Source organism: Chelonia mydas, chromosome 7, assembly GCF_015237465.2.
Source record: "Chelonia mydas isolate rCheMyd1 chromosome 7, rCheMyd1.pri.v2, whole genome shotgun sequence".
Lineage (NCBI taxonomy): Eukaryota > Metazoa > Chordata > Testudines > Cheloniidae > Chelonia > Chelonia mydas.
In genome coordinates, this window is record NC_057853.1 from 88780206 (window position 1) to 88795536 (window position 15331).

At 42.0% G+C, this 15331-nt stretch overlaps 1 long non-coding RNA gene across 1 annotated transcript; it reads left to right on the top strand.

Annotated features, from left to right (window-relative positions):
* The first annotated feature begins 3460 nt into the window (after positions 1-3460).
* On the top strand, positions 3461-10820 carry LOC119566845. The gene is made up of 4 exons (XR_006292149.1): positions 3461-4644; positions 5804-5968; positions 9561-9647; positions 10651-10820. It is a non-coding gene; the product is annotated as an uncharacterized LOC119566845 (long non-coding RNA).
* Positions 10821-15331: the final 4511 nt, after the last annotated feature.

Here is a 15331-nt window from a genome sequence, read left to right on the forward strand (position 1 = left end):
TCTCTCCTGTGACAAGAGGCCATTCACTTGTGGGAGTTCTGCATAAATCACTCGATCCACCTAAAAGCTTCTCACCTTGTGGGTACCTGGAACAATCTGGCAGATCACCTCCGCAGGTTCCTTTACCCCAATTGTAGCCAGGACCATCTTCCAGCAGTGGGGGAGGAGGGGCTTCTCTCATAGATCTGTTTGTAACCAAGAAAAAAAGGAAGTCTCAGCAGTTTTGCTCTCTACATGGGTGTAGCCTGGGCTCATTCACAGGTGCCTTCCTGCTCCCTTGGACAAAGCACCTGTTCTATACATTTCCTCCCATTCCTCTTGTGCACAAAGTCTTACTCAAATTCAAGCAAGACAGAGCGAAGGTTATTCTTATAGCCCCAGCATGACCATGCCAGCACTGGTTTGGCACATTATTAGACCTGTCAATAGCGACCCCTATGCTGCTCCCTTCCCTCCCAGACCTGATCTCACAAGATCACAGCTGATTGCTCCACCCGAACCACAAGTGACCTTGTGACCGCGTGGAAGCTCCATGGTTAAACCAAGCAGAGCTGGCCTGTTCAGACAAAGTCCACCAGGTATTGCTAGGTAGTAGGAAACCATCTACTAGAGCAACTTAGCTTGCCAGGTAGAAGTGTTTTTCTGTGTGGTCATCCCAACAAGGCTTCTGACCCACTAAGTCATCTCGCCAGTCTGTGCTGAAGTATCTGCTTCATCTGAAACAGCTGGGCCTAGCCATTTCATCAATTTAAGGTACACCTAGCAGCCATTTCTGCCTTCCACCTTCTGGTGGATGGTAGGCTGTCCCCGGCCCCAAAAAATGTCCATTTGCTTCCTCAAGGGCTTAGAGAGACTATACATGCAGATTTGTGAGCCCATTGCACAGTGGGACCTCGTCCTCTCAAGACTGACAGGCCCTCCCTTTGAGCTGCTGGCATTGTGCCCTTTGTTGTACTTGTCCTAGAAGGTCACCTTCCAATTACCTCGGCCAGGAGGGTCTCAAAGATCGTGGCCCTTACATCAGAACCCCCATATACGGTGTCCTTTAAGGACAAGGTACAACTTTGTCTCCACCCCTTATTCCTCCCAAAGGTGGTTTTGCAGTTTCATAGTAATCAGGCTATCTTCCTGCCAGTATTCTTCCTGACACCACACAATAATAAGGATGAGTAGCATCTTCACATACTGGACGTTAGGCATGCCCTAGCTTTCTATATAGAATGGACTAAACCATTCTATAAGTCTACACAGCTCTTTATGGCAATAGTGGACGGGATGAAAGGCCTGCCAATTTCAGCCCAAAGAATTTCCTCCTGGATCACTTCCTGCGTTCGCAGGTGCTATGAGCTGGTGGGTGCCCCACTTCCTGCCATCTTGACTGCCCACTCAACTGAGAGTTCATGCTTCCTCAGCAGCATTTCTGGACCAGGTCCCAGTCCAGGATATTTGTAGAGTAGAGACTTGGTCATCGGTACATACTTTTTCATCCCACTATGCCATCACCCAGGAGGCTAGAGATGATGCTGCATTTGGTAGAGTGGTTTGGTGGTAGTTGCAATCCACATGTCCTCTGAACCACCGAGCTCACCTCCTACGGTACCACTTGGGAGTCACCTAACATGGAATGGACATGAGCAAGCACTTGAAGAAGAAAAAATGGTTACTAATGTTTCTGTAACGGTTATTCAAGATGTATTGCTCATGTCCATTCCACAACCCACTGACCTGCTCCGTGATCAGAGTTAGCCAGCAAGAGGGAACTTAGAGGGTGGGGAGCCAGACGGGCCCCTTATACTGGGCGCATGAGCGTGCAGCACTGGAGGGCATTAGAGCTGGCACAAGGGATACCACGGAGCAAAAAATATCCGGTGACTGTGCTAGCAGCGTGCGCACAACTAACGTGGAATGGACCCAAGCAACACATTTCGAAGAAGAACAGCTACAGAAAGGTTAGTAACTTGTTTTTAAAGGTAATTCTGTAGTACTCTTGTGTCTTTCTGCAGCAATTATTTGTAGTTAACCAGCTCTCTGCTGTTCTCCATTTTATGACTTGTTCCCGGATCACTGACCCTTCAGTTTTCTGTATTAGTTAACCCACCAGGCAGGACAGATTTATTAATAATGTTAAATAAAATACTTATCCAATGTAGAAGAAGCCATAAACTTTAGGGGCCTAATTTAGAGTTTGAGAAACTTTGGAAAAAAAAATTAAATGAACCATTTAAACCATAATACAAGAGCTGTTGTTGCCTTTTGTTCAGACCCAGGCTTGTGACAAATAGGTTTCACCCAGGGTATTTCATTTCTCTAGATAGCTCTTAGTGTTAAATATAGTCACTTCATGGAGTTATATTCGATGCTTGGGTATCGCTTAACTTCCCATCTTGTGTAATTTTAATAGGTAAAAGATACTTTCCCCTGGTGGTGGGTGTCTTGTGTAGTTGAACATTACCAGAGCACTGCCTGTTGCTGTCCAAGGTGAAAGGTAGCTCTGGAGACTGTCAATAGTTTTTCCATATTTGCTGTACCCTCCTATTGATGTACTTACCAGTGCATCCTTTCCTCCCCCTTAAAGCTCTCTCCTAATGCAGCTTTAGCCATTGTCTGTGTCTTGAAATTATATAGTGTATTTTAGGAAACTAGCGGTTAATGTAAATGAAGTCCTAATTACTCTCCATTTTACAGTATTAGTATAAGACCTAAAAGTTGCAACTTTTTCCATAAATATGTATTGAAAATGCTGGATAAAATAACACAATTGAGCTGTAAATGAAACTCGTACTCCAGCCACTGATTTAAATAAATGTTCCTGTTTTTCATCATGAATACAGATGAGAATCTGCAAACTAAACTTTCAAAAGTGACCAACTTGAGATGCTTTTACAGAAAAGTTTTGCATGAATTAACTTGTAAAGTACCATGGAGAGAGAATGCTGCCTATGAGTTCAAAACCAATCTCAAAGTTTCTCATGATCAAAAGTTATTTTAAAGGTTCCTGATATTTCAGAAAAGTATGGATGTCTGCTCTTTGTCCCTTACTTACCTGTAGTATGGGAAGGTTTCATTAATTTGGAGGGGACTAGAGCACTTGTTATGGGCTGGCAGGGGGAATTGGATAACACATAACTTACCTATTCAAAACACCCTACAAATACTCAGTTTTGCTATATTCCTGTAAAGTAAATTTTAAAGATGGGGAAATTAAGACACAAGCTTAGTGAAAAGAAAAGGAGTACTTGCGGCACCTTAGAGACTAACCAATTTATTTGAGCATAAGCTTTGTGAGCTACAGCTCACTTCATCGGATGCATACTGTGGAAAGTACAAAAGATCTTTTTATACACACAAAGCATGAAAAAATGGGTGTTTACCACTACAAAAGGTTTTCTCTCCCCCCACCCCACTCTCCTGCTGGGTAATAGCTTATCTAAAGTGATCACTCTCCTTACAATGTGTATGATAATCAAGGTGGGCCATTTCCATTACAAATCCAGGTTTTATTCCCCCCCTCCCCTTAGTGACTTGCCCAAAGCAGAATATTCTTTAGTCTTATCTGAGAACTCAGGAATTCTGGAGTCTAGGCTGTTTCTTAGTCCACTAGCCCATTCTACCTTTGCGATTGTGAAATAGCAGAAAAATTCCCAAGTATCTGGTGGCCCTTGCACTCGGCATTAAGCGCTGTTTATTTTATTTTATTTTTTTTGCTTTATGGGTTTGAGATTTTTCAAGAATTGCGTGAAGCTTTGAGAATAACCTTTGCTGCTGTTTTTCCTCTCTGTATGTTTTCTGCATTTGACATACTTAGCGCACTTTTTGAAAAAAGTCAATATTAGCTGTCTGTGTTGGAGTTCCGCACCAATGCAGCTGTCTTGTAGCGATGCCATAAGTATATACCTCCAGATTATTTCTGATTGGGTCTTCTGCAAAGTTCTTATTTCATAAATACTGTGCCAAAATAAGAACTCCCTTTTTGTAAACTTCCTTTGTTTAATCATTTCATACTATATAGCATGCCATATAAGCTATAGTGTACAAAATGTATTTGATCAAGAGTAACTTAGAGCAATGAGCTAACTAGCTTGCAATACTGTATGTTTTAGAATTAACTCTGTAAATATAATACGTAGTTCTTTGGGTTGAATTTGTAGTAAAAACTTGTTTATCTCCATTCAGTTACTCTTAATGTAAATGTAAGGGATTAGTGAAGTAGGGAACTGAAATTTTTCTAGAGTTACTACAAGAAAAATTCACTGGGAAGAGAAATCTGGGGGTCTCTGTTCTTAAATAATTTGACTTTATGTTGCTGTGAATTTTTAGTAACGGGAGAAGACCTTTACTGATGAAAGTGGCAGTTCAGTGCTTCACAACCTTTTTCAATACCTGGACTTCATGTTATGAACAGAAAAATGTTTCAGGATCCCTACCTCCAATCTGCCCATAAAGAAGGGGAGAGTGATTTTGTCACTTCACTCCACCCTTGAAACCTGCTTGTGATCCTTGGGTTGAGAAGCAGTGTGTTAGTCAATCCAGGGAGGAGAGGGGTTTAAAAAGCCAGCTCCTAAGTGACCAGAGAAGCTAGCAAACAGAGGAGTTTTACAAGGGAGCTCTCCAGGTATAAGAAGAGTGACTATTGTGACCCTTGGGGTAAGTTTGTTTTTGTTAATTTTTATGTTCTTGCTTGCTTGAATTTCATAGTGTGGTCTGTTGGTGGGCTATGTGCTGAGCTTAGCAGCCTGCTAGGCAAGGCTGAGATCTTCCTAATGAGGCTCTAGCCTGTGATTTTTTGTATCTTTAATTTCTTTAGGCTCCCTTAATGAGGAGGTGGGGCTAACTCAGGGAGAACAGGAGTTTAAAAAGCCAGCCCCTCAGCAAATAGAAGAGCTAGCAAACAGGAGCACCACAATGGACTTTTGTGGGGGAATTGGGAGGGAGCGTGAGAGCAAGATACACCTAATATACAGTCTCTAAACTTAAGTCAATAACACCCCTCCCCCAAGGAAAAAAAAGTGACACACAAAGAACCAACAACCCTACCCCACCCCCACAAGAGTAAAAATCCCGCAGGTGGAAGTCCAGCAGCAGAGTAGGGGTTGCCCACTGAACGCAGCATATATGATTAGCTGCCTTGTGGGCAGGTGGCAAGCGTGTACATTCGGTGCAAGCCACTCAGGGGCATCAGAGATAGAGTATGGGCTTTTGAGACCAGAGTGGCTGAACTGGAGGAGCCAAGAGAGACGTACATAGACAAGACTTTCAGGGACACAGTTGAGCAGTACTAGCCTGACACAATAGAGCAGTCTCACCCCAAATCTGACAGCCTCTGTGCTGTTGAACAGGTTGAAAGTCTCTGGGAAGGAGAATATCAAGCTGGAACAGAGGGAAACGGTCCTGTAATTGGGATCCTCCTGCCATATGATGTCATGGTATTCTTTTGCCTGAGGATACCACTCTGGGGGAGGGGACCTCAGTTATTAGGGAGAGACTGATAATAGTAATGGGGAATTTGATTATTAGAATATAGTTAGCTGGGTTTGGGATGACCAGGAGGCCCACTTTGTGAATTGCTTACTGGGTGCAAAGGATGCAGACCTCTGCACAGACTTGTGTGTAGTGATGGCTAAACCACAGAGTAAAAAAGGTAGTTAAAGACAAAAAGACTTTCTGGAACTCAAATCCAAATGAGGAAAATAGGAGCGTAAAAACTGTGGCAAGTCAAGTATAATTAGGCAGGCCAAACAAGATTCTGAAGAACAACTAGCTAAGGATAAAAAAACCTAACAGCTTTTTTTTATTTTTTTTAAAGTACATCAGGAACAGGAAGACTGCCAAACAATCACTGGAGAATCAGGGTGCTAAATGAGCACTCAAGCAAGAGGAGGCCATGAGGGAGAAGCTAAATGAATCCTTGCATTGTTCTTCACTGCAGAGGATGTGAGGGAGATTCCCACTCTTGAGCCATTCTTTTTAGGTGAGTAAACTGAACAACTGTCCGAGACTGAGTTGTCATTAGAGGAGATTTTGGAACCAATTGATAAACAGTAATAAGTCACTATGACCAGTTGGTATTCACCTAAGGCTTCTGAAGGCAATCAATTGTAAAATTGCAGAACTAACAACTCTGGTACATAACGTATTACTTAAAGCAACCTCTGCACCAGATGATTGGATGGTAGCCAATTGGATTGGATGTGATGCCAATTTTTAAAACAGGCTCCAGAGGCAATTCTAACAATTACAGGCTAGTAAGCCTAATTTCAATATGATGCAAGTTGGTTGAAACTATAGTAAAGAACAGAATTGCCAGACACACAAGTGCCCGCAATATATTGGGGAAGAGTCAATATGGCTTTTATAAAGTGAAATCATGCCTCACCAATCTATTATAATTTTTTGAGGGGGTCAACAAACATGGACAAGGGTGATACAGTGAATACAGTGTACTTGGACTTTCAGAAAGCCTTTGAAAAGGTCCCTCACTGAAGGCTCTTAAGCAAAGTAAGGAGTCATGGATAAGAGGGAAGGTCCTCTCCTGGGTCAGTAACTGGTTGAAAGATAGAAAACAAAGGGTAGGAATAAATGTTTAGTTTTCATAATGGAGAGAGGTAAATTGCAGGGTCTGTACTGGGACCAGTGCTGTCGAACATATTCAAAAATGTTCTGGAAAAGGGTAAACAATGAGGAGGCAAAAATTTGCAGAGGTAAAATTACTCAGGATAGTTAAGTCAAAAGCTGACTGTGAAGAGTTACAAAGGGATCTCACAAAACTGGGTGACTCGGAAACAAAATGGCAGATGAAAATCAGTGTTGATAGATCCAAAGTAGTGCACATTAGAAAACATAATCCCAACTATACGTACACAATGATGGGATCTCTTGGAGTACATCTGCTCAACGTGCAACAGCAGTCAAAAAAACTAACCATGTTAGAAACCATTAGGAAGGGGATAGATAAGACAGAAAATATCATCATGCCACCAAATAAATCCATTGTATGCCTACACCTTGAATATATTAGAATTGGAAAAAGTAAAGAGAAGGGCAACAAAAATGATTAGGAGTATGGAACAGCTTCCATATGAGGGGAGAGAGAAAAAGCCTGGGACTGTTCACTGTGGAAAAAAGATGACTGAGAGGGGAGCAGGGGATATAATAGAGGTCTATAAAATCATGAATGGTGTGGAGAAAGTGAATCAGGAAGTATTATTTACCTGTTTACATAACACACAAACTACCGGTCACCCAGTGAAATTAATAGGCATACTTCTTCATGCAATGCACAGTCAACCTGTGGAACTCATTGCTATGGGATGTTGTGAAGACCCAAAGTGTGACTAGGAAGTCACAAGAATTAGATAAGATCATGGAAGATATGTACAGCCAAAATAATCAGGGATGCAACCCCGTGGTCTGGCTATCTCTAAACCTCTGACTGCTAGAAATTGGGCTGCATGACCGGGGATGGATCACTTGATAAATTACCCTCTTCCGTTCTCTCCCTCTGAAGCAGCTGGCACCGGCCACTGTTGGAAGTCAGGATATTTGGCTAGATAAACCATTGGTCTGACCCAGTATGTCCATTCTTAAGTACCATTTTGACTGGACCATGTATTATTGCGTTCTGTGTTTCCTTTTTGAACATGGCATTAGCAATAGCATATATGCTTAATATTGTTTCAGTTCTTTTACAGAAGTCTTATTTGATTTGGCAGCGGTTTTCTTGATATGTTTTGTTTAAAACTTTAATGTAGAGGCAGGGCCAAGATTCTGCCCTGCTCAAACGCCATTTTTCACTGAAAGAGACTGATGAGCTGCCAGGTTGCCTCAGCTGGGAAAACTCCTAGCACAGAGGACTGCCTAGCTTGCATAGCGCTATCCTAGGTGGCTCCTACGTCACTTCCCTACAGCTTCGGGTGTGCAGGGCTGTGGACAAAGTGCACTCTGTCTATTTCCAAATGGCCCCTTAATGTTCAAATCCAAATGGTGTAGAATAGAGCATCCTCAATATTGCTCCTCCATACCAGCCCTGGTGTAGAACTGTACCAGAAACAGGGAGTCGTAACTACCTCTTCTGTATGCCTGCTATGTCCTGTGGATGTCATGTACAGCAGAGAACTCTGCACAGGATCTCTGAGATCATCTGGATCATCTCTGTGTCAGCTATCTTACCCATAATCATTTTTTTCCTACTGACAAAACTTATTGTAGAGTCAGAAGCAAATCCTTTTTTTTTTTTTTTAAATTTGAAGGGGATGGTCAGTGGTAGTGCTGTGTTGTGAAGTTCTTTACATCTCTCTTGACTTTGTAGTTTATGGGAATCTATTATCTTTAGAAATACAAATACTTTGATTTCTCAGTGGCTGGAAAAGGTCTCAGACAATCCCCAGAAAATCATCAAGAATAACTTCTGAGGTCCAGTTACACCAAAATAAGTTTACTTTTAAAGTTACTAGACACACTCCCTGTGTATCTGTAAAACTCTGTCCTTATGTCATATTAGAAATGAGGAAGATGCCAAACTTTGTTTTGGATATAATTTTGAAACATTTACTTTTCATATTGTCTCATGAATTTCATTTGATATATATTTTTGTTTGAAAACATCAAGTCTGACCTGTGGTATGTTTTTTTTAGCAGCAAACCTAACGTAGACAGTGGACTAGGAAAAGAAGTTGAATTAACAAATGTTTATCCAAATCTGAAATTGAAAATCTCTCTCTAGTCTTGTCATAATCATTCTCATTAAAACTGTGTGTTTAATGAGAATGTGTGACATTTAAACAGTTAAATTTCCCCAGGTGCTTGTTAAAGAAATGGGGCAGGGGGTTGGGGTGGGAGGGGGTAAGGGCTCTGGCTAGGGGTGCAGGCTCTGGGTGGGGCTGGGGATGAGAGGTTTGGGGTGTTAGGAGGGGGCTCTGGGCTGGGGCTGAGGGGTTTGGAGAGTGGGAGGGGTGCTGAGGCTGAGTCTAATGCAAGTCTCCTATCAACTTTGAACAGTTTCTCCGTGTGTCCCCTAGCCCTAGGGGGGATCCACTGTTCACAGACAGCCTCCTGGCTTCGAAACTGTCCCTCTGGTTCTGGATGAAGACTTAAGTTTCAAGTCTCCTTTTAAAGAAAGGGCTCTTGTCTTTTCTCTCCTGGATCATGGTTACAAAGAGTGAGGAAATTCTAGCCAGGATGTCTGTGTTTTCCCTTTAAATTTAATGGCCCATCATTTGTTTTTTCCTGGATTGTATAATGCTTAGTGCTTGGAGCTAAGTCTCGTCTGGTTGGGAAGGTGGACATGAATCCAGTTCTCTGTATACATAAATTCATAACCAGTTCTGTAAATATATGTCATAAAGACCACCAAGTTCAGATCATTACAAGCTTTCATGAAAGGCCTTACTCAGCATATTCTTATGCACTCTAACACCATATACAACCAGTTGATTCAATTGCTTAGTCTTTGGGGCTTAGAGCCCCCCCCGTTCTTCCCTTGGGGTGGTTGGACCTGATTGCCACAGCCTATTTGATCTGACTTTCCTGCTGAAGTCATCTGCTTCCTCATACCAACATGCTAGGAATTGCAACAACAGGGAGAAGATGTCAACAAGAATGGAAACAGTGGAAGCAGAACAACAACTTCAGTGAGGAAGCTGAGCGTATAGGTAAGTGGCAAGGGTTTCAAGTGTGTTTGAGATGTAGAACGTGGTTTTGATGGGGGACTCATCTTTGGTGGCATCAAGAACATTTCAGTTGTGGGGAAGGTCATGACTGCTGGAAGGTGCTGTGGCTACTGGAGCACCCAGCAGAGCAGGTTGGAGGAATCGGGTGTGCAAATAGTCAGTGCCGAGGAAGGACAGTAGCTGTACAGGAATGTATTGAAATTGAGGGAATTTGTTGAACTAATAAAGTATTCAGGCATCTGTCCCAAACCGGCAAGGCTGGAGCTCCTACCCCCCACCCCCACCCTTGTTTTTTCTCCCCGAAGAGAAAATCTTTACAGCGTAAGGAGGTATACATCAGTGTGGAGTCAAAGGCAGCAATTTTTCTCCCAATTTTTAAAATTTTTAAAATTAGGAAAAAACTTTTCTTCAAGTAGTTCAGTTATTTCAAAAGTGGGAGTAGCTGTTTATTATCATTGTTTAAGTGATCATGATTACTCACCTGTTGTGACAGATGGATTGGACCCTTATCGGAGATGCAGTTGGAGGGAGCAAACTTTAAACAACTAGCTACATTTTCTCTGCAAACTTGATTGCGTTCTCTCAAACAAAAATTAGACACTTTGAGGAAAGAACAGGAGAATGACTTAATCCTCCCCCAATCAGTTTTCTGTGTTTCTTTAACGCTCAAAATGAGTGCAGGGTCTCTTTTAAATCTGCATGAGACGCATCATTGTTTCTGTTATGCTGAAGCGGTCATAAGCTGTCACCCATTCAGGGGGACGGTGTACCAATCCTATCTCACCTTGTCCTGTGCAGGTGAGAAAAAATTGTGATTTTGTATGCACTTTGTATTTTGACTCCTATCTCCAGCTGCTTAATCAAAGAGAGCACTTTGTTTATGGTAAAGTATCTGCTAAACCTTGAGCTATTGTGAATTGTCGGGGGGTTTGCTTCTGTATCTCTGCTCTTGTATAACAGCAACATCAACACATTTTCTAAACAGATGCTGTGAATATTTGCACTCTATATTGGACACAGTCTTACAGCCCTGGATGAGTTCCCCTCGTGGAAGATCACCAGTCTGCTTTATTAGACCCAACATTTGGATCCCACATGCTTTCAAGCCAACTGGGTCTGAGCAACATCCAGACACTGTCTAGTTCTGGCATCACAGGCAAGCTCTGGGGCACAGCCTCCCTCTCTGGCACCCTCCTTAGGATGTTTGGCCCCATGGCTCAGCTGCCATCGGCCCCACGGCTGGTGTTGAACCCTCCTCACAAGCTCTCCACTCACTTATGCATGCTCTCTCCAGAGCTCTACCCTCATGGGCCCTCCACTTTACAATTCAACTCTCCAGGGACTGCGTGGCCCTTACAACTAGGAACACACAGGCTTGGCAAAGGAACATCGTGAACACACCTTACTCTTAAAATGCACAAGATAAAGATGTATGGAAAAACAAACATCCTCCCCCCACGCCCGCGTAGATTGAACTCACCCCTCAGATTTGGGTCCAAGCTCTGTCCTTATTCTGGCTACGTAGAGACTCCCTTGTCTCTATGCAGCAAGTCCTGCTTGCGGCTTTTGGCCCATTTTGCATACACAATCCCTCTTATAAAGCCACTCTTGGTCAGGATGCCCAATATAATGTACCCATACACCAGCCATGCAGAATTTGGTAAGCCTGTGTGTTGTCCGAACTCAAGCCAGGGAAAGGGAATGATTTCATTTGAGACTGTCAGGTACTGTGGAAAGTTGGGGGCTTTTTGTCTGGGCCCTTTTTATGAACTAGGAAGTTGTCTGGGCCCTTTTTATGAACCAGGAAGAGAAGGAAAGCCATGTATTTTTTAATTTTGTAGGGAGAGAGGAAAAGGGGGCCATTCTGGTTGTCAGTAAGGAGAACTTGTGATGCTCTGATTGACTTTGATGGGAGCTTTGCCTAAGTAAGGAGTTCAGGATTTTATCCCATACAAATAACTTCAGTATCTTACCGGAAACTAAGAAAAAGTATCCAATTAATATTTTAGACAGTATTTTAAATTGATTAAATGTAACAAAAAAATGGTGGAGTGAAACTTAACAAAGCCCCCTTTTAAAATAAACACTACAGTTCTTTCCCTTCTCTCCCACCCCTTTATTCTGACTATATAATCCAAATAATTACTTTAATAATACATTCCTCCTGACAGTGCCAAGACTTTCCACTTAATAATGCTAAATAAACATTTATGTTAAAAGCAATAAAACTACAATTTAAAAAATTACAGCCTTTTTTAGTTGCTTTCCAGTGGACAGAATGGGCATCGCATTTGTTGTTTGAATTCCAATTCATTTTCATTTTTACTAGGGAAACTTTCTTACAAATAGACTGAAAATACAGTATAGCAACAGAGAGAACTAAGGCAGATCTTTGTAGGGCAAAATTCAATCTTGATTTGAAGTATCTCACTAACAGCCACCTTTAAGCAAGACTTCTAAATGCAGCAACATCCTGCCATTCTGGTACTTTTGTAAAATACCTTCAGATCAGTGGATTTAACTCAAGTGAAATGTGACCAAATTAGCTGCCTGTGCTCTTCTGATCAGAGTCCAAGCAGTACACTGGTGAGCAAATGAATAATTGCATGCCTAGTTTATACTGTACTTTGATCAGGCAGTGAACTTTCTTCATGTACTGTATGATAAAGAGGAGTGGCAATGACAAGGAACTATCATATGCCTCTCATTCACAGGAACTCTGACACAGTTCTTTGTACTTGGCTGCTACTGCTAAAAAATGTGAAAGCCTAGTCAGGTGCATTCAGGAGCAGTCTTCCTTTGGAGATGCACTTTCTTTTCTTATTTATTCCCTCATGTTCATTTCTCTATTCATTTGATGTTTTAGTTTTAGATTTAGATTAAATGTACCAAATACTGTTGCCCTTTTGCTGAGTGGAAGCAGAATTTGACACCTTGAAGGTCAGTTTCCCATTTGTAGCAGAAAGCCGTGACACCGAGACAGTTTCTTGGTGTAACTTGTTTACAACTGGTTTCAGAGTAACAGCCGTGTTAGTCTGTATTCGCAAAAAGAAAAGGAGTACTTGTGGCACCTTAGAGACTAACCAATTTATTTGAGCATGAGCTTTTGTGAGCTACAGCTCACTTCATCGGATCCACAGTATGCATCCGATGAAGTGAGCTATAGCTCACGAAAGCTTATGCTCAAATAAATTGGTTAGTCTCTAAGGTGCCACAAGTACTCCTTTTCTTTTTATTTACAACTGTACACAAGTCCTGTTTCCTTGAACAAACTGTACTGAATCTACTCTGTTTTGCAGAAACCTCAGGTCAGACACCGCTGCCTTGTCCAAAGCAGCTGCGTTGGGCCTTTGTCTCTCTCCAGGAGTCATACAAATCTCAAACACAACCAACTGCTTAAGCATACGTTGTGCATTTATTCCTCTTTTTGCCCCTGCACTTTTCATCTGGGAAAGTCTCAGTCTAAGGCTCCTCTTGTACTGCATGCTCTGGAAAAGGTGACCAGGCTATTGTCCTTTCTTTTGCACAGCTACTATGTAGAGCCAAGGAGCCTGAGAAATATCTAAAAGCCCTCAAAAGGATCATTTAGCCCATGCAATATCCTAATTACTCTTTGGGCACAGTTACTACAGGGCATCCCTAACCCATTCTGTGAATTGTTTCATCTTGGGTGCTTAAACATAAGTGATCCCTAATGCGCAAGCCATGAGCATCATATGCCATACAAATATAGCTAAAAGCCACATGCAAAGCAGATATATAAAGGTCAAACTAAATAACAGGTGCTTAATGTCCTCAGTTCATAAGAATGGCCATAGTGGGTCAAACCTATGGTCAAATAGTAACACATGAATAACGTAATAGATTCTACCTCTGCATTGAATTCTGTGTAATCAAATGCTTAAAGAAGAAAGAGGCACTAACGCAGAACGAACAAAGATAAAACTGAAAAAAATCTACTGATGTATGTAAGGAAAGATGAGAAATAGATATTTTCAGAAACCTCATTCTTCTGTCTACTGTACACCTGATAATCAACAGTTTCCGTAACAATTTGATAAATAAAATTGTTGAAGGGTTAAAAGAACACAATGTACATTAACTTTTCAAATTTAAAAATAAAAAACAGTTTTCAATGAAACTCCTAAACTGTGTGTCCAAGTATGCCAGAAGGAGGATAGGGGACGTTGGATGTAGTTTAATTCTGGTAACTTTATTCCTAAATGTCTGGGAGTATCTAGCAGATAAAATTGTACGGTGCAGATAATTCCATATTCATTTACATATACCCATGGGACAGCTGGCAGCCCTCTCCTTTTCCTTTCCTGGTCCACAGCCAGCCTGCTGCTGGGACCTCACCCTCTCCTCAAATGAGGGTTAAGGAGGAGTATAAAGGAGGGGGATTTGACTCCCTGCAGTACCAGTAATAAAAGTGCAGAACCTCGCCCTGTTTCCACTCCTTTAAAGAATACTTCCTTTGAATCCTTTATCAAACCATCTTATTAGACTTTGTATCCATTCCCTATGGAGTACCTGCCCTGGACATCCGCCCCAAGCTTACATAACGAGTTGCAACATCATAGCTTAATTTCCCCTCTAATTTTTGACACTTCCTCCCCCCCTCCCCCACTAAGCCCTAACCTGGTGTGAGGAAGGGGAAAAAAACCCACCTTGCCTTGGTCAATCTGGTAGCGAGGGAAAATTTCCTTCCCAGCCCCTTGAGAAAGGAGTGACCTGGCATTTCAACTGGTTCCAGGGGAGGGAGTGTGGGCGAAGCTCAGCCTGGTCCAGGTGAAAAGAGGGTCTCTCCTGCACAGATGTGGGCATAAGTACTCCCCTTCTCTTCCAATCACCTGGGGGTGGGGGATAGGTCAGCGTCCCCAAGCTGACCTGGTGTGGCACTGCCTACAGGTAGCAGGTAACTTTAGCTCTTAGAGGAGCAACACACCTTTTCTGACAAGCCAGACAAAGGGCCCTACCTTCTTAATGTGCAATGAAGTCATTTTCACAACTGGTCTGAGATAGAAGCCCTGATTTCTTGACACTGAAAGGGTTTTCCCCTCCAATAAATCACTTGTTTGTATCCTGTTTCTTAAAGAGTGCTTGAAAAATTGCAAACTTAAAATACGTACCAGTGTGAAGATCTATGGTGTTATGAAAAATTTTAAGATACAATTATTTAAAACTTACCCAGGATGTTTACTTGTGGTAGCAAATCACCGGCAAGTTATAAATGTTAAAATGCTTGTGTTAGCCTCTGAGATAACATCCAATACAGAGCGACTGGTAACCTGTATGACAAAGCACCCTGGAAGATGGTGCAGAGAGAGGGAGAATATAAAATGATGAAAATGGAAATAAGTGATATATTGCCAGCATTGAAGGTAGAGATACACAGGATAGAGATGGGAGGAGATACCATGAAAACTGGGGAAAAAAGAGGCTACGGAATGTCAAGGATCTGTTCCTATTTATCTTCAGTTTGGGGCTGAGAATGGGCTTGATACTAAAGAGGCAGAAAGAAAAGGAGTACTTGTGGCACCTTAGAGACTAACCAATTTATTTGAGCATAAGCTTTCGTGAGCTACAGCTCACTTCATCGGTTGCATAAAGTGGAAAGTACAGTGAGGAGATTTTATATACACACAGACCATGAAAAAATACAC